General features: G+C 32.3%; 1 protein-coding gene across 1 annotated transcript in view; it reads right to left on the bottom strand.

Moving 5' to 3' along the window:
* Window positions 1-24659, bottom strand: part of LOC145944101 (uncharacterized) — a 327150-nt gene that overhangs the window by 141642 nt on the left and 160849 nt on the right. The gene's annotated exons all lie outside the window — the stretch shown is intronic.

Raw genomic sequence — 24659 nt, 5'->3', positions numbered from 1 at the left:
ATTCATTATTATACAACAATGTAAAATTTGAATCATTATCGCGAAGATAAATAGATACTTAATCTCACAAATAAAAAATGAAAAGTTAAATAAATTATAAATTATATTTACCCTATCGTTGCTCCGCAGTTGCACGATGCCTCCCCGGGCCACCTCACTCTCTCTCACTCTCTCTCTCTCTCTCTCTCTCTCTCTCTCCGCACCGTTCCTTTATGGCACTCACTCTAAACACTTGAACTCGCGTTATTTTTTTCGTTCGCGACGCGTTTCGGTAAAACGCGAGAATCGCGAGAGCTTATTCGCGCGCGAATAGAACCGATGCTCTGTTTTCGTGTCGCCGCTTTTTTCTAGGCCCACTTATCGGAGGGCCTCATCGAACGACGATGATGCGGCGACTTCCCCGCGACGCACTTAGGTTAGGTTAGGTTAGGTCAGGAGTCGTCGATATTCCAAGAGTTTTATATTTCACAATTCAACGACGTAGAAATCGCGGATCGCCAACGCCGAAAAACTCGGGAAATTCGCGTCGAAAGCGTCGCAGCTGATAATTCGATCCGCCCGTGTAGTAAACTCGCCCATGTAATAGACTCGCTCGTGCGATCGCGACCACGATGTTGGTACACGATTTCGCGACGCGATCGGATTTATATGATAATTAAGCACTTAAAAACACTAAATTCACGCTCGTACTGTCGCGGATCGGCGATGAGCGCGCAAACGTCGATCGCGCGTGCGAACAATCGAAAGTGTACCTAGCAACAGCAATACTGACGTCGAGTGTCGGATTGCCGGACTGGCACTGCCAGTTACGGGACGCGCAACGCGCACACGTCACACGTTGCGACAAGATGGCCGAGTCGTAGTGGTGGGGGTCCAGCGTAAGTATGGCGCGTTACACGTGACACGTGCGACAAGATGGCCGAGTCCCAAACCGTAGTGGTGGGGGTCCATCGTAAGTATGGCGCGCAACACGTGACACGTGCGACAAGATGGCCGAGTCCCAAATCGTAGTGGTGGGGGTCCACCGTAAGTATGGCGCGCAACACGTGACATGTGCGACAAGATGGCCGAGTCCCAAATCGTAGTGGTGGGGGTCCAGCGTAAGAATGGCGTGCGCGCTCGGAGCTCGGCTCGGCTCGGCGTTCGGCGGTATATTATTATTTTAAAATTTATTTAGCAAATTAACGCTTTAATCAGCTAATTTCTTGTGAGAAAATATTAATCGTATTTAAACAAACTTTATAATTATTATTTTAATATACCATTTTTTTTAAACATAAAACCGAAGAATGGCAAGCGCGAGTTGTGTTGTTCTAATATACATATAATAAATATCTTGATATATTAAAAAATAGAAAAGAGAAATATAAATAAGAGTAAATTACTAATTTATTATTTTTTTATTACCCGTTCAAGAGCGGGTAAAATTAAAATATTATTTTTTAAATAAATTTAGAATTTTTCTCAATACAAGTATCATTCGAGCGTTGTATCATAGTTTTCGCCATTTTATTGCATTCTGCAAAAATAATGAAATGTCATTAATAAAATTAAAACGTTGATCACGACCGAAAATGCATCTAACAACAAACAAGCTTGTGCCAGTTACGAAACGCGCAGCACGCCAAGGCCAAGGTCGTAGTGGTAGAAATCTCGGCGTACGTGCGAACTTTTTCGGCATAACATATTATTTTAATTTTTATAACATATATATATATATATTATAATATAAAAATGTAATTAGCAGATTGACGCTTTAATCAGCTGATTTCTGTATAAAATATTACTAAAGCGTTAATTTGCTAATTAAATTTCAAAGTAATAATATATGTTATAAAAATTAAAATAATAATAAAATGGTGTAAATAATATGTTATAATGCATTATCTGCAATTAATGTTTTTTGACAGATATCAGCTGATAACTGTCAAAGATATTTTAATCGAGTTTAACATATTAAAATATATAATTTAAAACAACACAAGTGCGCGATATGCGCGCGCCATTTCCTAGATTTTATATAAAAAGAATGATATTTTTATATAAAGTTTGTTTAACAGTTTTTGTCATAAATCAACAAATTAAAGCGTTAAAGGCGCAGACTTTTATTATGTCTATTAAATAAAAATATTTGCACGCTTGTATATGATTGGTATTAAAATAATCTGCGAACAATGTACTATCGAAAAAAACAAGCGATGAATTATTGGTTCTTTATATTAAATAAATATGAGCCAGCAAATTCCTTCATATCATATACATAATATAAGTCTGCGCCGTGTGGGGTTTGCGGCTACAAACTATCGATTTTTAATATATGTAACTGAGCTAAAAATTTATCGTCCGTTTTTTTTTAATACTACATTGTATGCAGATTACTTTTATACACCAAACAAATTCGAACCTACAAATTTTTTCGTTTAATACACATAATAAAAGTCTGCGTTATACATATAGCGTCCACGGCAATAAAGTATCGATTTTAAATATTATAAACTAAGCCAAAAATTAATCGTGTGTTTTTTTAAATAATATGTTATATACAGATTACTTTCATATATAACAGATTCCAGCGTACAAATTTTTTCGTTTAATACACATAATATAAGACTGCGTTATATAGCGTCCGCGGCAATAAAGTATCGATTTTATATATTATAAACAGAGCCAAAAATTAATCGTGTGTTTTTTTTAATAGTATATTATATACAGATTACTTTCGTATCAAACAGATTACAGCGTACAAATTTTTTCGTTTAATACACATAATAAAAGTCTGCGTTATATAGCGTCCGCGGCAATGAAGTATCGATTTTATATATTATAAACAGAGCCAAAAATTAATCGTGTGTTTTTTTAATTAATATATTATATACAGATTACTTTTATATCTAATAGATTTGAGCCTACAAATTTTTTTGTTTAATACACATAATAAAAGTCTGCGTTATATAGCGTCCGCGGCAATAAAGTATGAATTTTAAATCCCCTTTCTAAAAAAGGCATGTTATTGACATTGTTGTCGCTTTTCCGCGATGCTGATTGGCTCTCTGTCGATTCGCGTTGTGTTATATTCGTAGCATCGAAAGGCTGTCATCACGAGGGTTAGCAGTTAGCAATTTGACAGTTAGTCCAAAATAAAATAAAATAAAATAATAATATGTTCTAAATAATATGTTATAATACTTTAAACTTGATTAATATTTTTGACATTCGCCTTATGTGTTATATTTGTAGCATGAAGAGGCTGTCATCGTGAGGGTTAGCAGTTAGCAGTTTGACAGTTAGTCCAAAATAAAATTAAATAAAATAATGACATGTTTTAAATAATATGTTATAATACTTTAAATTTTGATTAATATTTTTGCGGGAAAGAGGCAACAATACTTGCGAGAATCGAATTAATATGTCTTTTTTAGAAAAAGACTAGAATAACACAAGCGCGCGTTATGCCATTCCTTGATTTTATTAAAAAAAGTATGATGTATTTATATAAAGTTTGTTTAAACTTCATTAATATTTTTTTACAGAAATCAGATGATTAAAGCATTACATTGCCAATTAAATTTTAAAATAAAAATATGTTATAAAAATTAAAATATTATATAATTCCTTAAACTCGATTAATATTTTTTGACAGAAATTAGCTGATAATTATTATAAATATTAATTGAGTTTAAGGAATTATATATTACATTATTTAAAACATATTATTTTAAATGTTATAACATATTATTATTTTAAAAATTAATTAGCAAATTAACGTTTTAATCAGCTGATTTCTGTAACAAAAATATTAATCGAGGATAAGATATTACAACATATTATTTACAATATACTGCTATTTTAATTTTTATAACATATTACTATTTTAAAATTTAATTACCTTACTATATTAATAATTTTTAATATATTTATTTAATTAAGAAGTAGTATATTTATTAAGTTAAGAATAGAAGTGAGACATGAATACAAATTTACAATTAAGGTTTCGTAAATATAATTTTTAAAACAAAAATTATTTTCTTAATTAGAGTCACAAATATATTTCGTCCGACACTTTTCGATAATCTTGATATAATTCGAATTCCGAATGCGCAGTAGAAATGAGTTTCGACATATATTACCGCGATATATGCATGCAGTCACGCATAATTCATAATAATGTGCAGACAATGTACTTAAAATGTATATAAGATTAATTTTTTGCACGTTTTGAAATATCGAAAATTAAAATTTTTTAGCCGCAAATCCCATACGGCGCAGATTTATATAACGTATATTAGACTAAAAAGGTAGTACGCTGGTATGCTTATGGTACAAAGATAATCTGCAAACAATACACTATTGAAATATATATACGATGAATTTTTGGCTCGCCTTAAAATATTAGAAATCGATACTTTTTTACCGCTGACCCTATGCGACGCAATTTTATTTTATGTATATCAAGTTAAAAAATTTGTACGCTGGTGTCTGTTTGGTACCAAATGATTCTGTAATCAATGTACTATTAAAATATATAATCGATGAATTTTTGGCTCGTCTTAAAATATTAGAAATTGATACTTTTTTGACGCGGACCCTATGCGACGCTTCCTTAATTTTTGTATAGCAAATGAAAAAGTTTGTACGCTGTTGTCTGCTTGATACCAAAAGATTCTGTAATCAATGTACTATTAAAATGTATAATCGATGAATTTTTGGCTCGTCTTAAAATATTAGAAATCGATAATTTTTTGACGCGGACCCTGTGCGACGCATCCTTATTTTATGTTTATCGTATTAAAAAATTTGTACGCTGGTGTCTGCATGGTACGAAAAGATTCTGTAATCAATGTACTAATAAAATGTATAATCGATGAATTTTTGGCTCGTCTCAAAATATTGGAAATCGATACTTTTTACCGCTGACCCTATGCGACGCAACCTTATTTTATGTATATCAAGTAAAAAAATTTGTACGCAGGTGTCTGCATGGTACGAAAAGATTCTGTAATCAATGTACTAATAAAATGTATAATCGATGAATTTTTGGCTCGTCTCAAAATATTGGAAGTCGATACTTTTTACCTCTGACCCTATGCGACGCATCCTTAATTTATGTATAGCAAATGAAAAAGTTTGTACGCTGTTGTCTGCTTGGTACCAAAAGATTCTGTAATCAATGTACTACTAAAATGTATAATCGATGAATTTTTGGCTCGTCTTAAAATATTAGAAATCGATACTTTTTTGACGCGGATCCTGTGCGACGCATCCTTATTTTATGTTTATCGTATTAAAAAATTTGTACGCTGGTGTCTGCATGGTATCAAAAGATTCTGTAATCAATGTACTATTAAAATGTATAATCGATGAATTTTTGGCTCGTCTTAAAATATTATAAATTGATACATTTATGCCGCTGACCCTATGCGGCGCATACTTTATTTATGTATAGCAAATGAAAAAGTTTGTACGCTGTTGTCTGCTTGGTACCAAAAGATTCTGTAATCAATGTACTAATAAAATGTATAATCGATGAATTTTTGGCTCGTCTTAAAATATTAGAAATCGATACTTTTTTGACGCGGACCCTGAGCGACGCATCCTTATTTTATGTTTATCGTATTAAAAAATTTGTACGCTGGTGTCTGCATGGTACCAAAAGATTCTGTAATCTATGTACTATTAAAATGTATAATCGATGAATTTCTGGCTCGTCTTAAAATATTAGAAATCGATACTTTTTTGACGCGGATCCTGTGCGACGCATCCTTATTTTGTTTATCGTATTAAAAAATTTGTACGCTGGTGTCTGCATGGTATCAAAAGATTCTGTAATCAATGTACTATTAAAATGTATAATCGATGAATTTTTGGCTCGTCTTAAAATATTATAAATTGATACATTTATGCCGCTGACCCTATGCGGCGCATACTTTATTTATGTATAGCAAATGAAAAAGTTTGTACGCTGTTGTCTGCTTGGTACCAAAAGATTCTGTAATCAATGTACTAATAAAATGTATAATCGATGAATTTTTGGCTCGTCTTAAAATATTAGAAATCGATACTTTTTTGACGCGGACCCTGAGCGACGCATCCTTATTTTATGTTTATCGTATTAAAAAATTTGTACGCTGGTGTCTGCATGGTACCAAAAGATTCTGTAATCTATGTACTATTAAAATGTATAATCGATGAATTTCTGGCTCGTCTTAAAATATTAGAAATCGATACTTTTTTGACGCGGATCCTGTGCGACGCATCCTTATTTTGTTTATCGTATTAAAAAATTTGTACGCTGGTGTCTGCATGGTATCAAAAGATTCTGTAATCAATGTACTATTAAAATGTATAATCGATGAATTTTTGGCTCGTCTTAATATATTAGAAATCGATAATTTTTTGACGCGGACCCTGTGCGACGCAACCTTATTTTATGTATAGCAAATGAAAAAGTTTGTACGCTGGTGTCTGCATGGTACCAAAAGATTCTGTAATCAATGTACTATTAAAATGTATAATCGATGAATTTCTGGCTCGTCTTAAAATATTAGAAATCGATTCTTTTTTGACGCGGACCCTGTGCGACGCATCCTTATTTTATGTTTATCGTATTAAAAAATTTGTACGCTGGTGTCTGCATGGTACGAAAAGATTCTGTAATCAATGTACTAATAAAATGTATAATCGATGAATTTTTGGCTCGTCTCAAAATATTGGAAATCGATACCTTTTACCGCTGACCCTATGCGACGCAACCTTATTTTATGTATATCAAGTTAAAAAATTTGTACGCTGGTGTCTGTATGGTACCAAATGATTCTGTAATCAATGTACTATTAAAATGTATAATCGATGAATTTTTGGCTCGTCTTAAAATATTAGAAATCGATACTTTTTTGACGCGGATCCTGTGCGAAGCATTCTTATTTAATGTTTATCGTATTAAAAAAATTGTACGCTGGTGTCTGCATGGTACCAAAAGATTCTGTAATCAATGTACTATTAAAATGTATAATCGATGAATTTCTGGCTCGTCTTAAAATATTAGAAATCGATTCTTTTTTTACGCGGACCCTGTGCGACGCATCCTTATTTTATGTTTATCTTATTAAAAAATTTGTACGCTGGTGTCTGCATGGTACGAAAAGATTCTGTAATCAATGTACTAATAAAATGTATAATCGATGAATTTTTGGCTCGTCTCAAAATATTGGAAATCGATACTTTTTACCGCTGACCCTATGCGACGCAACCTCATTTTATGTATATCAAGTTAAAAAGTTTGTACGCTGGTGTCTGTTTGGTACCAAATGATTCTGTAATCAATGTACTATTAAAATGTATAATCGATGAATTTTTGGCTCGTCTTAAAATATTAGAAATCGATAATTTTTTGACGCGGACCCTGTGCGACGCATCCTTATTTTATGTTTATCATATTAAAAAATTTGTACGCTGGTGTCTGCATGGTATCAAAAGATTCTGTAATCAATTTACTATTAAAATGTATAATCGGTGAATTTTTGGCTCGTCTTAAAATATTATAAATTGATACATTTATGCCGCTGACCCTATGCGGCGCATACTTTATTTATGTATAGCAAATGAAAAAGTTTGTACGCTGTTGTCTGCTTGGTACCAAAAGATTCTGTAATCAATGTACTAATAAAATGTATAATCGATGAATTTTTGGCTCGTCTTAAAATATTAGAAATCGATACTTTTTTGACGCGGACCCTGAGCGACGCATCCTTATTTTATGTTTATCGTATTAAAAAATTTGTACGCTGGTGTCTGCATGGTACCAAAAGATTCTGTAATCTATGTACTATTAAAATGTATAATCGATGAATTTCTGGCTCGTCTTAAAATATTAGAAATCGATTCTTTTTTGACGCGGACCCTGTGCGACGCATCCTTATTTTATGTTTATCGTATTAAAAAATTTGTACGCTGGTGTCTGCATGGTACGAAAAGATTCTGTAATCAATGTACTAATAAAATGTATAATCGATGAATTTTTGGCTCGTCTCAAAATATTGGAAATCGATACTTTTTACCGCTGACCCTATGCGACGCAACCTTATTTTATGTATATCAAGTTAAAAAATTTGTACGCTGGTGTCTGTTTGGTACCAAATGATTCTGTAATCAATGTACTATAAAAATGTATAATCGATGAATTTTTGGCTCGTCTCAAAATATTGGAAATCGATACTTTTTACCGCTGACCCTATGCGACGCATCCTTAATTTATGTATAGCAAATGAAAAAGTTTGTACGCTGTTGTCTGCTTGGTACCGAAAGATTCTGTAATCAATGTACTATTAAAATGTATAATCGATGAATTTTTGGCTCGTCTTAAAATATTAGAAATCGATACTTTTTTGACGCGGATCCTGTGCGACGCATCCTTATTTTGTTTATCGTATTAAAAAATTTGTACGCTGGTGTCTGCATGGTGCGAAAAGATTCTGTAATCAATGTACTAATAAAATGTATAATCGATGAATTTTTGGCTCGTCTCAAAATATTGGAAATCGATACTTTTTACCGCTGACCCTATGCGATGCATCCTTAATTTATGTATAGCAAATGAAAAAGTTTGTACGCTGTTGTCTGCTTGGTACCAAAAGATTCTGTAATCAATGTACTATTAAAATGTATAATCGATGAATTTTTGGATCGTCTTAAAATATTAGAAATAGATACTTTTTTGACGCGGATCGTGTGCGACGCATCCTTATCTTATGTTTATCGTATTAAAAAATTTGTACGCTGGTGTCTGCATGGTATCAAAAGATTCTGTAATCAATGTACTAATAAAATGTATAATCGATGAATTTTTGGCTCGTCTCAAAATATTGGAAATCGATACTTTTTACCGCTGACCCTATGCGATGCATCCTTAATTTATGTATAGCAAATGAAAAAGTTTGTACGCTGTTGTCTGCTTGGTACCAAAAGATTCTGTAATCAATGTACTATTAAAATGTATAATCGATGAATTTTTGGATCGTCTTAAAATATTAGAAATACATACTTTTTTGACGCGGATCGTGTGCGACGCATCCTTATCTTATGTTTATCGTATTAAAAAATTTGTACGCTGGTGTCTGCATGGTATCAAAAGATTCTGTAATCAATGTACTAATAAAATGTATAATAGATGAATTTTTGGCTCGTCTTAAAATATTAGAAATCGATACTTTTTTGACGCGGACCCTGTGCGACGCATCCTTATTTTATGTTTATCGTATTAAAAAATTTGTACGCTGGTGTCTGTTTGATACCAAATGATTCTGTACTCAATGTATTATTAAAATGTATAATCGATGAATTTTTGGCTCGTCTAAAAATATTAGAAATCGATACTTTTTTACCGCTGACCCTATGCGACGCAATTTTATTTTATGTATATCAAGTTAAAAAATTTGTACGCTGGTGTCTGCATGGTACCAAAAGATTCTGTAATCAATGTACTATTAAAATGTATAATCGATGAATTTTTGGCTCGTCTTAAAATATTATAAATTGATACATTTATGCCGCTGAACCTATGCGGCGCATACTTTATTTATGTATAGCAAATGAAAAAGTTTGTACGCTGTTGTCTGCTTGGTACCAAAAGATTCTGTAATCAATGTACTAATAAAATGTATAATCGATGAATTTTTGGCTCGTCTTAAAATATTAGAAATCGATACTTTTTTGACGCGGACCCTGAGCGACGCATCCTTATTTTATGTTTATCGTATTAAAAAATTTGTACGCTGGTGTCTGCATGGTACCAAAAGATTCTGTAATCTATGTACTATTAAAATGTATAATCGATGAATTTCTGGCTCGTCTTAAAATATTAGAAATCGATACTTTTTTGACGCGGATCCTGTGCGACGCATCCTTATTTTGTTTATCGTATTAAAAAATTTGTACGCTGGTGTCTGCATGGTATCAAAAGATTCTGTAATCAATGTACTATTAAAATGTATAATCGATGAATTTTTGGCTCGTCTTAATATATTAGAAATCGATAATTTTTTGACGCGGACCCTGTGCGACGCATCCTTATTTTATGTTTATCGTATTAAAAAATTTGTACGCTGGTGTCTGCATGGTACGAAAAGATTCTGTAATCAATGTACTAATAAAATGTATAATCGATGAATTTTTGGCTCGTCTCAAAATATTGGAAATCGATACTTTTTACCGCTGACCCTATGCGACGCAACCTTATTTTATGTATATCAAGTTAAAAAATTTGTACGCTGGTGTCTGTTTGGTACCAAATGATTCTGTAATCAATGTACTATAAAAATGTATAATCGATGAATTTTTGGCTCGTCTTAAAATATTAGAAATTTATACTTTTTTGACGCGAACCCTGTGCGACGCATTGTTATTTTATGTTTATCATATTAAAAAATTTGTACGCTGGTGTCTGCATGGTACCGAAAGATTCTGTAATCAATGTACTATTAAAATGTATAATCGATGAATTTTTGGCTCGTCTTAAAATATTAGAAATCGATACTTTTTTGACGCGGACCCTGTGCGACGCATCCTTATTTTATGTTTATCGTATTAAAAAATTTGTACGCTGGTGTCTGCATGGTACCAAAAGATTCTGTAATCAATGTACTATTAAAATGTATAATCGATGAATTTTTGGCTCGTCTTAAAATATTAGAAATTGATACATTTATGCCGCTGACCCTATGCGACGCATACTTAATTTATGTATAACAAATGAAAAAGTTTGTACGCTGTTGTCTGCTTGGTACCAAAAGATTCTGTAATCAATGTACTATTAAAATGTATAATCGATGAATTTTTGGCTCGTCTTAAAATATTAGAAATCGATACTTTTTTACCGCTGACCCTATGCGACGCATCCTTAATTTATGTATAGCAAATGAAAAAGTTTGTACGCTGTTGTCTGCTTGGTACCAAAAGATTCTGTAATCAATGTACTATTAAAATGTATAATCGATGAATTTTTGGCTCGTCTTAAAATATTAGAAATCGATACTTTTTACCGCTGACCTTATGCGACGCAATTTTATTTTATGTATATCAAGTTAAAAAATTTGTACGCTGGTGTCTGTTTGGTACCAAATGATTCTGTAATCAATGTACTATTAAAATGTATAATCGATGAATTTTTGGCTCGTCTTAAAATATTAGAAATCGATACTTTATTACCGCTGACCCTATGCGACGCATCCTTAATTTATGTATAGCAAATGAAAAAGTTTGTACGCTGTTGTCTGCTTGGTACCAAAAGATTCTGTACTCAATGTACTATTAAAATGTATAATCGATGAATTTTTGGCTCGTCTTTAAATATTAGAAATTGATACTTCTTTGACGCGGACCCTGTGCGACGCATTCTTATTTTATGTTTATCGTATTAAAAAATTTGTACGCTGATGTCTGCTTGGTACAAAATAATTCTGTAAACAATGTACTATTAAAATGTATAATCGATGAATTTTTGGCTCGTCTTTAAATATTAGAAATTGATACTTTTTTGACGCGGACCCTGTGCGACGCATCCTTATTTTATGTTTATCGTATTAAAAAATTTGTACGCTGATGTCTGCTTGGTACCAAATAATTCTGTAAACAATGTACTATTAAAATGTATAATCGATGAATTTTTGGCTCGTCTTTAAATATTAGAAATTGATACTTTTTTGACGCGGACCCTGTGCGACGCATCCTTATTTTATGTTTATCGTATTAAAAAATTTGTACGCTGTTGTCTGCTTGGTACCAAAAGATTCTGTAATCAATGTACTATTAAAATGTATAATCGATGAATTTTTGGCTCGTCTTTAAATATTAGAAATTGATACTTCTTTGACGCGGACCCTGTGCGACGCATTCTTATTTTATGTTTATAGTATTAAAAAATTTGTACGCTGGTGTCTGCATGGTGCGAAAAGATTCTGTAATCAATGTACTAATAAAATGTATAATCGATGAATTTTTGGCTCGTCTTAAAATATTAGAAATCGATAATTTTTTGACGCGGACCCTGTGCGACGCATCCTTATTTTATGTTTATCGTATTAAAAAATTTGTACGCTGGTGTCTGCATGGTACCAAAAGATTCTGTACTCAATGTACAATTAAAATGTATAATCGATGAATTTTTGGCTCGACTTAAAATATTAGAAATCGATACTTTTTTACCGCTGACCCTATGCGACGCATCCTTAATTTATGTATAGCAAATGAAAAAGTTTGTACGCTGTTGTCTGCTTGGTACCAAAAGATTCTGTAATCAATGTACTATTAAAATGTATAATTGATGAATTTTTGGCTCGTCTTAAAATATTGGAAATCGATACTTTTTACCGCTGACCCTATGCGACGCAACCTTATTTTAAGTATATCAAATAAAAAAATTTGTACGCTGGTGTCTGTTTGGTACCAAAAGATTCTGTAATCAATGTACTATTAAAATGTATAATCGATGAATTTCTGGCTCGTCTTAAAATATTAGAAATTGATACTTTTTTGACGCGAACCCTGTGCGACGCATTGTTATTTTATGTTTATCATATTAAAAAATTTTTACGCTGGTGTCTGCATGGTATCGAAAGATTCTGTAATCAATGTGCTATTAAAATGTATAATCGATGAATTTTTGGCTCGTCTTAAAATATTAGAAATCGATACTTTTTTGACGCGGACCCTGTGCGACGCATCCTTATTTTATGTTTATCGTATTAAAAAATTTGTACGCTGGTGTCTGCATGGTACCAAAAGATTCTGTAATCAATGTACTATTAAAATGTATAATCGATGAATTTTTGGCTCGTCTTAAAATATTAGAAATTGATACATTTATGCCGCTGACCCTATGCGACGCATACTTAATTTATGTATAACAAATGAAAAAGTTTGTACGCTGTTGTCTGCTTGGTACCAAAAGATTCTGTAATCAATGTACTATTAAAATGTATAATCGATGAATTTTTGGCTCGTCTTTAAATATTAGAAATTGATACTTCTTTGACGCGGACCCTGTGCGACGCATTCTTATTTTATGTTTATCGTATTAAAAAATTTGTACGCTGATGTCTGCTTGGTACCAAATAATTCTGTAAACAATGTACTATTAAAATGTATAATCGATGAATTTTTGGCTCGTCTTTAAATATTAGAAATTGATACTTTTTTGACGCGGACCCTGTGCGACGCATCCTTATTTTATGTTTATCGTATTAAAAAATTTGTACGCTGATGTCTGCTTGGTACCAAATAATTCTGTAAACAATGTACTATTAAAATGTATAATCGATGAATTTTTGGCTCGACTTAAAATATTAGAAATCGATACTTTTTTACCGCTGACCCTATGCGACGCATCCTTAATTTATGTATAGCAAATGAAAAAGTTTGTACGCTGTTGTCTGCTTGGTACCAAAAGATTCTGTAATCAATGTACTATTAAAATGTATAATCGATGAATTTTTGGCTCGTCTTAAAATATTGGAAATCGATACTTTTTACCGCTGACCCTATGCGACGCAACCTTATTTTAAGTATATCAAGTTAAAAAATTTGTACGCTGGTGTCTGTTTGGTACCAAACGATTCTGTACTCAATATACTATTAAAATGTATAATCGATGAATTTTTGGCTCGTCTTAAAATATTGGAAATCGATACTTTTTACCGCTGACCCTATGCGACGCAACCTTATTTTAAGTATATCAAATAAAAAAATTTGTACGCTGGTGTCTGTTTGGTACCAAAAGATTCTGTAATCAATGTACTATTAAAATGTATAATCGATGAATTTCTGGCTCGTCTTAAAATATTAGAAATTGATACTTTTTTGACGCGAACCCTGTGCGACGCATTGTTATTTTATGTTTATCATATTAAAAAATTTTTACGCTGGTGTCTGCATGGTATCGAAAGATTCTGTAATCAATGTGCTATTAAAATGTATAATCGATGAATTTTTGGCTCGTCTTAAAATATTAGAAATCGATACTTTTTACCGCTGACCTTATGCGACGCATCCTTATTTTATGTATATCAAGTTAAAAAATTTGTACGCTGGTGTCTGTTTGGTACCAAATGATTCTGTAATCAATGTACTATTAAAATGTATAATCGATGAATTTTTGGCTCGTCTTAAAATATTAGAAATCGATACTTTTTTACCGCTGACCCTATGCGACGCATCCTTAATTTATGTATAGCAAATGAAAAAGTTTGTACGCTGTTGTCTGCTTGGTACCAAAAGATTCTGTAATCAATGTACTATTAAAATGTATAATCGATGAATTTTTGGCTCGTCTTAAAATATTAGCAATCGATACTTTTTTACCGCTGACCCTACACGACGCAACTTTATTTTATGTATATCAAGTTAAAAAATTTGTACGCTGGTGTCTGTTTGGTACCAAATGATTCTGTAATCAATGTACTATTAAAATGTATAATCGATGAATTTTTGGCTCGTCTTAAAATATTAGAAATCGATACTTTTTTACCGCTGACCCTATGCGACGGATCCTTAATTTATGTATAGCAAATGAAAAAGTTTGTACGCTGTTGTCTGCTTGGTACCAAAAGATTCTGTACTCAATGTACTATTAAAATGTATAATCGATGAATTTTTCGCTCGTCTTAAAATATTAGAAATTGATACTTTTTTGGCGCGGACCCTGTGCGAAGCATCCTTATTTTATGTTTATCGTATTAAAAAATTTGTACGCTGGTGTCTGCATGGTACCAAAAGATTCTGTACTCAATGTACAATTAAAATGTATAATCGATGAATTTTTGGCTCGACTTAAAATATTAGAAATCGATACTTTTTTACCGCTGACCCTATGCGACGCATCCTTAATTTATGTATAGCAAATGAAAAAGTTTGTACGCTGTTGTCTGCTTGGTACCAAAAGATTCTGTAATCAATGTACTATTAAAATGTATAATCGATGAATTTTTGGCTCGTCTTAAAATATTGGAAATCGATACTTTTTACCGCTGACCCTATGCGACGCAACCTTATTTTAAGTATATCAAATAAAAAAATTTGTACGCTGGTGTCTGTTTGGTACCAAAAGATTCTGTAATCAATGTACTATTAAAATGTATAATCGATGAATTTCTGGCTCGTCTTAAAATATTAGAAATTGATACTTTTTTGACGCGAACCCTGTGCGACGCATTGTTATTTTATGTTTATCATATTAAAAAATTTTTACGCTGGTGTCTGCATGGTATCGAAAGATTCTGTAATCAATGTGCTATTAAAATGTATAATCGATGAATTTTTGGCTCGTCTTAAAATATTAGAAATCGATACTTTTTTGACGCGGACCCTGTGCGACGCATCCTTATTTTATGTTTATCGTATTAAAAAATTTGTACGCTGGTGTCTGCATGGTACCAAAAGATTCTGTAATCAATGTACTATTAAAATGTATAATCGATGAATTTTTGGCTCGTCTTAAAATATTAGAAATTGATACATTTATGCCGCTGACCCTATGCGACGCATACTTAATTTATGTATAACAAATGAAAAAGTTTGTACGCTGTTGTCTGCTTGGTACCAAAAGATTCTGTAATCAATGTACTATTAAAATGTATAATCGATGAATTTTTGGCTCGTCTTTAAATATTAGAAATTGATACTTCTTTGACGCGGACCCTGTGCGACGCATCCTTATTTTATGTTTATCGTATTAAAAAATTTGTACGCTGATGTCTGCTTGGTACCAAATAATTCTGTAAACAATGTACTATTAAAATGTATAATCGATGAATTTTTGGCTCGTCTTTAAATGTTAGAAATTGATACTTTTTTGACGCGGACCCTGTGCGACGCATCCTTATTTTATGTTTATCGTATTAAAAAATTTGTACGCTGATGTCTGCATGGTACCAAACGATTCTGTACTCAATATACTATTAAAATGTATAATCGATGAATTTTTGGCTCGTCTTAAAATATTAGAAATCGATACTTTTTTACCGCTGACCCTATGCGACGCATCCTTAATTTATGTATAGCAAATGAAAAAGTTTGTACGCTGTTGTCTGCTTGGTACCAAAAGATTCTGTAATCAATGTACTATTAAAATGTATAATAGATGAATTTTTGGCTCGTCTTAAAATATTAGAAATTGATACTTTTTTGACGCGAACCCTGTGCGACGCATTGTTATTTTATGTTCATCATATTAAAAAATTTTTACGCTGGTGTCTGCATGGTACCGAAAGATTCTGTAATCAATGTACTATTAAAATGTATAATCGATGAATTTTTGGCTCATCTTAAAATATTGGAAATCGATACTTTTTATCGCTGACCCTATGCGACGCAACCTTATTTTAAGTATATCAAGTTAAAAAATTTGTACGCTGGTGTCTGTTTGGTACCAAATGATTCTGTACTCATTGTACTATTAAAATGTATAATCGATGAATTTTTGGCTCGTCTTAAAATATTAGAAATTGATACTTTTTTGGCGCGGACCCTGTGCGAAGCATACTTATTTTATGTTTATCGTATTAAAAAATTTGTACGCTGGTGTCTGCATGGTACCAAAAGATTCTGTAATCTATGTACTATTAAAATGTATAATCGATGAATTTCTGGCTCGTCTTAAAATATTAGAAATCGATACTTTTTTGACGCGGATCCTGTGCGACGCATCCTTATTTTGTTTATCGTATTAAAAAATTTGTACGCTGGTGTCTGCATGGTATCAAAAGATTCTGTAATCAATGTACTATTAAAATGTATAATCGATGAATTTTTGGCTCGTCTTAATATATTAGAAATCGATAATTTTTTGACGCGGACCCTGTGCGACGCAACCTTATTTTATGTATAGCAAATGAAAAAGTTTGTACGCTGGTGTCTGCATGGTACCAAAAGATTCTGTAATCAATGTACTATTAAAATGTATAATCGATGAATTTCTGGCTCGTCTTAAAATATTAGAAATCGATTCTTTTTTGACGCGGACCCTGTGCGACGCATCCTTATTTTATGTTTATCGTATTAAAAAATTTGTACGCTGGTGTCTGCATGGTACGAAAAGATTCTGTAATCAATGTACTAATAAAATGTATAATCGATGAATTTTTGGCTCGTCTCAAAATATTGGAAATCGATACCTTTTACCGCTGACCCTATGCGACGCAACCTTATTTTATGTATATCAAGTTAAAAAATTTGTACGCTGGTGTCTGTATGGTACCAAATGATTCTGTAATCAATGTACTATTAAAATGTATAATCGATGAATTTTTGGCTCGTCTTAAAATATTAGAAATCGATACTTTTTTGACGCGGACCCTGTGCGAAGCATTCTTATTTAATGTTTATCGTATTAAAAAATTTGTACGCTGGTGTCTGCATGGTACCAAAAGATTCTGTAATCAATGTACTATTAAAATGTATAATCGATGAATTTCTGGCTCGTCTTAAAATATTAGAAATCGATTCTTTTTTTACGCGGACCCTGTGCGACGCATCCTTATTTTATGTTTATCTTATTAAAAAATTTGTACGCTGGTGTCTGCATGGTACGAAAAGATTCTGTAATCAATGTACTAATAAAATGTATAATCGATGAATTTTTGGCTCGTCTCAAAATATTGGAAATCGATACTTTTTACCGCTGACCCTATGCGACGCAACCTCATTTTATGTATATCAAGTTAAAAAGTTTGTACGCTGGTGTCTGTTTGGTACCAAATGATTCTGTAATCAATGTACTATTAAAATGTATAATCGATGAATTTTTGGCTCGTCTTAAAATATTAGAAATCGATAATTTTTTGACGCGGACCCTGTGCGACGCATCCTTATTTTATGTTTATCGTATTAAAAAATTTGTACGCTGGTGTCTGCATGGTATCAAAAGATTCTGTAATCAATTTACTATTAAAATGTATAATCGGTGAATTTTTGGCTCGTCTTAAAATATTATAAATTGATACATTTATGCCGCTGACCCTATGCGGCGCATACTTTATTTATGTATAGCAAATGAAAAAGTTTGTACGCTGTTGTCTGCTTGGTACCAAAAGATTCTGTAATCAATGTACTAATAAAATGTATAATCGATGAATTTTTGGCTCGTCTTAAAATATTAGAAATCGATACTTTTTTGACGCGGACCCTGAGCGACGCATCCTTATTTTATGTTTATCGTATTAAAAAATTTGTACGCTGGTGTCTGCATGGTACCAAAAGATTCTGTAATCTATGTACTATTAAAATGTATAATCGATGAATTTCTGGCTCGTCTTAAAATATTAGAAATCGATTCTTTTTTGACGCGGACCCTGTGCGACGCATCCTTATTTTATGTTTATCGTATTAAAAAATTTGTACGCTGGTGTCTGCATGGTACGAAAAGATTCTGTAATCAATGTACTAATAAAATGTATAATCGATGAATTATTGGCTCGTCTCAAAATATTGGAAATCGATACTTTTTACCGCTGACCCTATGCGACGCAACCTTATTTTATGTATATCAAGTTAAAAAATTTGTACGCTGGTGTCTGTTTGGTACCAAATGATTCTGTAATCAATGTACTATAAAAATGTATAATCGATGAATTTTTGGCTCGTCTCAAAATATTGGAAATCGATACTTTTTACCGCTGACCCTATGCGACGCATCCTTAATTTATGTATAGCAAATGAAAAAGTTTGTACGCTGTTGTCTGCTTGGTACCGAAAGATTCTGTAATCAATGTACTATTAAAATGTATAATCGATGAATTTTTGGCTCGTCTTAAAATATTAGAAAACGATACTTTTTTGACGCGGATCCTGTGCGACGCATCCTTATTTTGTTTATCGTATTAAAAAATTTGTACGCTGGTGTCTGCATGGTGCGAAAAGATTCTGTAATCAATGTACTAATAAAATGTATAATCGATGAATTTTTGGCTCGTCTCAAAATATTGGAAATCGATACTTTTTACCGCTGACCCTATGCGACGCAACCTTATTTTATGTATATCAAGTTAAAAAGTTTGTACGCTGGTGTCTGTTTGGTACCAAATGATTCTGTAATCAATGTACTATTAAAATGTATAATCGATGAATTTCTGGCTCGTCTTAAAATATAAGAAATCGATCTTTTTTGACGCGGACCCTGTGCGACGCATCCTTATTTTATGTTTATCGTATCAAAAAATTTGTACGCTGGTGTCTGCATGGTGCGAAAAGATTCTGTAATCAATGTACTAATAAAATGTATAATCGATGAATTTTTGGCTCGTCTTAAAATATTAGAAATCGATAATTTTTTGACGCGGACCCTGTGCGACGCATCCTTATTTTATGTTTATCGTATTAAAAAATTTGTACGCTGGTGTCTGCATGGTGCGAAAAGATTCTGTAATCAATGTACTAATAAAATGTATAATCGATGAATTTTTGGCTCGTCTCAAAATATTGGAAATCGATACTTTTTACCGCTGACCCTATGCGATGCATCCTTAATTTATGTATAGCAAATGAAAAAGATTGTACGCTGTTGTCTGCTTGGTACCAAAAGATTCTGTAATCAATGTACTATTAAAATGTATAATCGATGAATTTTTGGCTCGTCTTAAAATATTAGAAATCGATACTTTTTTGACGCGGATCGTGTGCGACGCATCCTTATCTTATGTTTATCGTATTAAAAAATTTGTACGCTGGTGTCTGCATGTTATCAAAAGATTCTGTAATCAATGTACTAATAAAATGTATAATCGATGAATTTTTGGCTCGTCTCAAAATATTGGAAATCGATACTTTTTACCGCTGACCCTATGCGACGCATCCTTAATTTATGTATAGCAAATGAAAAAGTTTGTACGCTGTTGTCTGCTTGGTACCAAAAGATTCTGTACTCAATGTACTATTAAAATGTATAATCGATGAATTTTTAGCTCGTCTTAAAATATTAGAAATTGATACTTTTTTGGCGCGGACCCTGTGCGAAGCATCCTTATTTTATGTTTATCGTATTAAAAAATTTGTACGCTGGTGTCTGCATGGTACCAAAAGATTCTGTACTCAATGTACAATTAAAATGTATAATCGATGAATTTTTGGCTCGACTTAAAATATTAGAAATCGATACATTTTTACCGCTGACCCTATGCGACGCATCCTTAATTTATGTATAGCAAATGAAAAAGTTTGTACGCTGTTGTCTGCTTGGTACCAAAAGATTCTGTAATCAATGTACTATTAAAATGTATAATCGATGAATTTTTGGCTCGTCTTAAAATATTAGAAATTGATACTTTTTTGGCGCGGACCCTGTGCGAAGCATCCTTATTTTATGTTTATCGTATTAAAAAATTTGTACGCTGGTGTCTGCATGGTACCAAAAGATTCTGTACTCAATGTACTATTAAAATGTATAATCGATGAATTTTTGGCTCGTCTTAAAATATTAGAAATCGATACTTTTTTACCGCTGACCCTATGCGACGCATCCTTAAATTATGTATAGCAAATGATAAAGTTTGTACGCTGTTTTCTGCTTGGTACCAAAAGATTCTGTAATCAATGTACTATTAAAATGTATAATCGATGAATTTTTGGCTCGTCTTAAAATATTAGAAATCGATACTTTTTACCGCTGACCTTATGCGACGCATCCTTAAATTATGTATAGCAAATGATAAAGTTTGTACGCTGTTGTCTGCTTGGTACCAAAAGATTCTGTAATCAATGTACTATTAAAATGTATAATCGATGAATTTTTGGCTCGTCTTAAAATATTAGAAATTGATACTTTTTTGGCGCGGACCCTGTGCGAAGCATCCTTATTTTATGTTTATCGTATTAAAAAATTTGTACGCTGGTGTCTATATGGTACCAAAAGATTCTGTACTCAATGTATTATTAAAATGTATAATCGATGAATTTTTGGCTCGTCTTAAAATATTAGAAATCGATACTTTTTTACCGCTGACCCTATGCGACGCATCCTTAATTTATGTATAGCAAATGAAAAAGTTTGTACGCTGTTGTCTGCTTGGTACCCAAAGATTCTGTAATCAATGTACTATTAAAATGTATAATCGATGAATTTTTGGCTCGTCTTAAAATATTAGAAATTGATACTTTTTTGGCGCGGACCCTGTGCGAAGCATCCTTATTTTATGTTTATCGTATTAAAAAATTTGTACGCTGGTGTCTGCATGGTACCAAAAGATTCTGTACTCAATGTACTATTAAAATGTATAATCGATGAATTTTTGGCTCGTCTTAAAATATTAGAAATCGATACTTTTTTACCGCTGACCCTATGCGACGCATCCTTAAATTATGTATAGCAAATGATAAAGTTTGTACGCTGTTGTCTGCTTGGTACCAAAAGATTCTGTAATCAATGTACTATTAAAATGTATAATCGATGAATTTTTGGCTCGTCTTAAAATATTAGAAATCGATACTTTTTACCGCTGACCTTATGCGACGCATCCTTATTTTATGTATATCAAGTTAAAAAATTTGTACGCTGGTGTCTGTTTGGTACCAAATGATTCTGTAATCAATGTACTATTAAAATGTATAATCGATGAATTTTTGGCTCGTCTTAAAATATTAGAAATCGATACTTTTTTACTGCTGACCCTATGCGACGCATCCTTAATTTATGTATAGCAAATGAAAAAGTTTGTACGCTGTTGTCTGCTTGGTACCAAAAGATTCTGTAATCAATGTACTATTAAAATGTATAATCGATGAATTTTTGGCTCGTCTTAAAATATTAGAAATCGATACTTTTTTACCGCTGACCCTATGCGACGCATCCTTAATTTATGTATAGCAAATGAAAAAGTTTGTACGCTGTTGTCTGCTTGGTACCAAAAGATTCTGTAATCAATGTACTATTAAAATGTATAATCGATTAATTTTTGGCTCGTCTTAAAATATTAGAAATTTATACTTTTTTGACGCGAACCCTGTGCGACGCATTGTTATTTTATGTTTATCATATTAAAAAATTTGTACGCTGGTGTCTGCATGGTACCGAAAGATTCTGTAATCAATGTACTATTAAAATGTATAATCGATGAATTTTTGGCTCGTCTTAAAATATTAGAAATCGATACTTTTTTGACGCGGACCCTGTGCGACGCATCCTTATATTATGTTTATCGTATTAAAAAATTTGTACGCTGGTGTCTGCATGGTACCAAAAGATTCTGTAATCAATGTACTATTAAAATGTATAATCGATGAATTTTTGGCTCGTCTTAAAATATTAGAAATTGATACATTTATGCCGCTGACCCTATGCGACGCATACTTAATTTATGTATAACAAATGAAAAAGTTTGTACGCTGTTGTCTGCTTGGTACCAAAAGATTCTGTAATCAATGTACTATTAAAATGTATAATCGATGAATTTTTGGCTCGTCTTAAAATATTAGAAATCGATACTTTTTTACCGCTGACCCTATGCGACGCATCCTTAATTTATGTATAGCAAATGAAAAAGTTTGTACGCTGTTGTCTGCTTGGTACCAAAAGATTCTGTAATCAATGTACTATTAAAATGTATAATCGATGAATTTTTGGCTCGTCTTAAAATATTAGAAATCGATACTTTTTACCGCTGACCTTATGCGACGCAATTTTATTTTATGTATATCAAGTTAAAAAATTTGTACGCTGGTGTCTGTTTGGTACCAAATGATTCTGTAATCAATGTACTATTAAAATGTATAATCGATGAATTTTTGGCTCGTCTTAAAATATTAGAAATCGATACTTTTTTACCGCTGACCCTATGCGACGCATCCTTAATTTATGTATAGCAAATGAAAAAGTTTGTACGCTATTGTCTGCTTGGTACCAAAAGATTCTGTAATCAATGTACTATTAAAATGTATAATCGATGAATTTTTGGCTCGTCTTAAAATATTAGCAATCGATACTTTTTTACCGCTGACCCTACGCGACGCAACTTTATTTTATGTATATCAAGTTAAAAAATTTGTACGCTGGTGTCTGTTTGGTACCAAATGATTCTGTAATCAATGTACTATTAAAATGTATAATCGATGAATTTTTGGCTCGTCTTAAAATATTAGAAATCGATACTTTTTTACCGCTGACCCTATGCGACGGATCCTTAATTTATGTATAGCAAATGAAAAAGTTTGTACGCTGTTGTCTGCTTGGTACCAAAAGATTCTGTACTCAATGTACTATTAAAATGTATAATCGATGAATTTTTGGCTCGTCTTTAAATATTAGGAATTGATACTTCTTTGACGCGGACCCTGTGCGACGCATTCTTATTTTATGTTTATCGTATTAAAAAATTTGTACGCTGATGTCTGCTTGGTACCAAATAATTCTGTAAACAATGTACTATTAAAATGTATAATCGATGAATTTTTGGCTCGTCTTTAAATATTAGAAATTGATACTTTTTTGACGCGGACCCTGTGCGACGCATCCTTATTTTATGTTTATCGTATTAAAAAATTTGTACGCTGATGTCTGCTTGGTACCAAATAATTCTGTAAACAATGTACTATTAAAATGTATAATCGATGAATTTTTGGCTCGTCTTTAAATATTAGAAATTGATACTTTTTTGACGCGAACCCTGTGCGACGCATTGTTATTTTATGTTTATCATATTAAAAAATTTTTACGCTGGTGTCTGCATGGTACCGAAAGATTCTGTAATCAATGTACTATTAAAATGTATAATCGATGAATTTTTGGCTCATCTTAAAATATTGGAAATCGATACTTTTTATCGCTGACCCTATGCGACGCAACCTTATTTTAAGTATATCAAGTTAAAAAATTTGTACGCTGGTGTCTGTTTGGTACCAAATGATTCTGTACTCATTGTACTATTAAAATGTATAATCGATGAATTTTTGGCTCGTCTTAAAATATTAGAAATTGATACTTTTTTGGCGCGGACCCTGTGCGAAGCATACTTATTTTATGTTTATCGTATTAAAAAATTTGTACGCTGGTGTCTGCATGGTACCAAAAGATTCTGTACTCAATGTACTATTAAAATGTATAATCGATGAATTTTTGGCTCGTCTTAAAATATTGGAAATCGATACTTTTTACCGCTGACCCTATGCGACGCAACCTTATTTTAAGTATATCAAATAAAAAAATTTGTACGCTGGTGTCTGTTTGGTACCAAAAGATTCTGTAATCAATGTACTATTAAAATGTATAATCGATGAATTTCTGGCTCGTCTTAAAATATTAGAAATTGATACTTTTTTGACGCGAACCCTGTGCGACGCATTGTTATTTTATGTTTATCATATTAAAAAATTTTTACGCTGGTGTCTGCATGGTATCGAAAGATTCTGTAATCAATGTGCTATTAAAATGTATAATCGATGAATTTTTGGCTCGCCTTAAAATATTAGAAATCGATACTTTTTTGACGCGGACCCTGTGCGACGCATCCTTATTTTATGTTTATCGTATTAAAAAATTTGTACGCTGGTGTCTGCATGGTACCAAAAGATTCTGTAATCAATGTACTATTAAAATGTATAATCGATGAATTTTTGGCTCGTCTTAAAATATTAGAAATTGATACATTTATGCCGCTGACCCTATGCGACGCATACTTAATTTATGTATA

Source organism: Prenolepis imparis, unplaced genomic scaffold (assembly GCF_030444845.1).
Source record: "Prenolepis imparis isolate NDT839.2.m4 unplaced genomic scaffold, iyPreImpa1.0 SCAF_1, whole genome shotgun sequence".
Taxonomy (NCBI): domain Eukaryota; kingdom Metazoa; phylum Arthropoda; class Insecta; order Hymenoptera; family Formicidae; genus Prenolepis; species Prenolepis imparis.
Note: the sequence above shows the minus strand (reverse complement) of the source record. Positions and strands in the feature narration are given on the sequence as shown.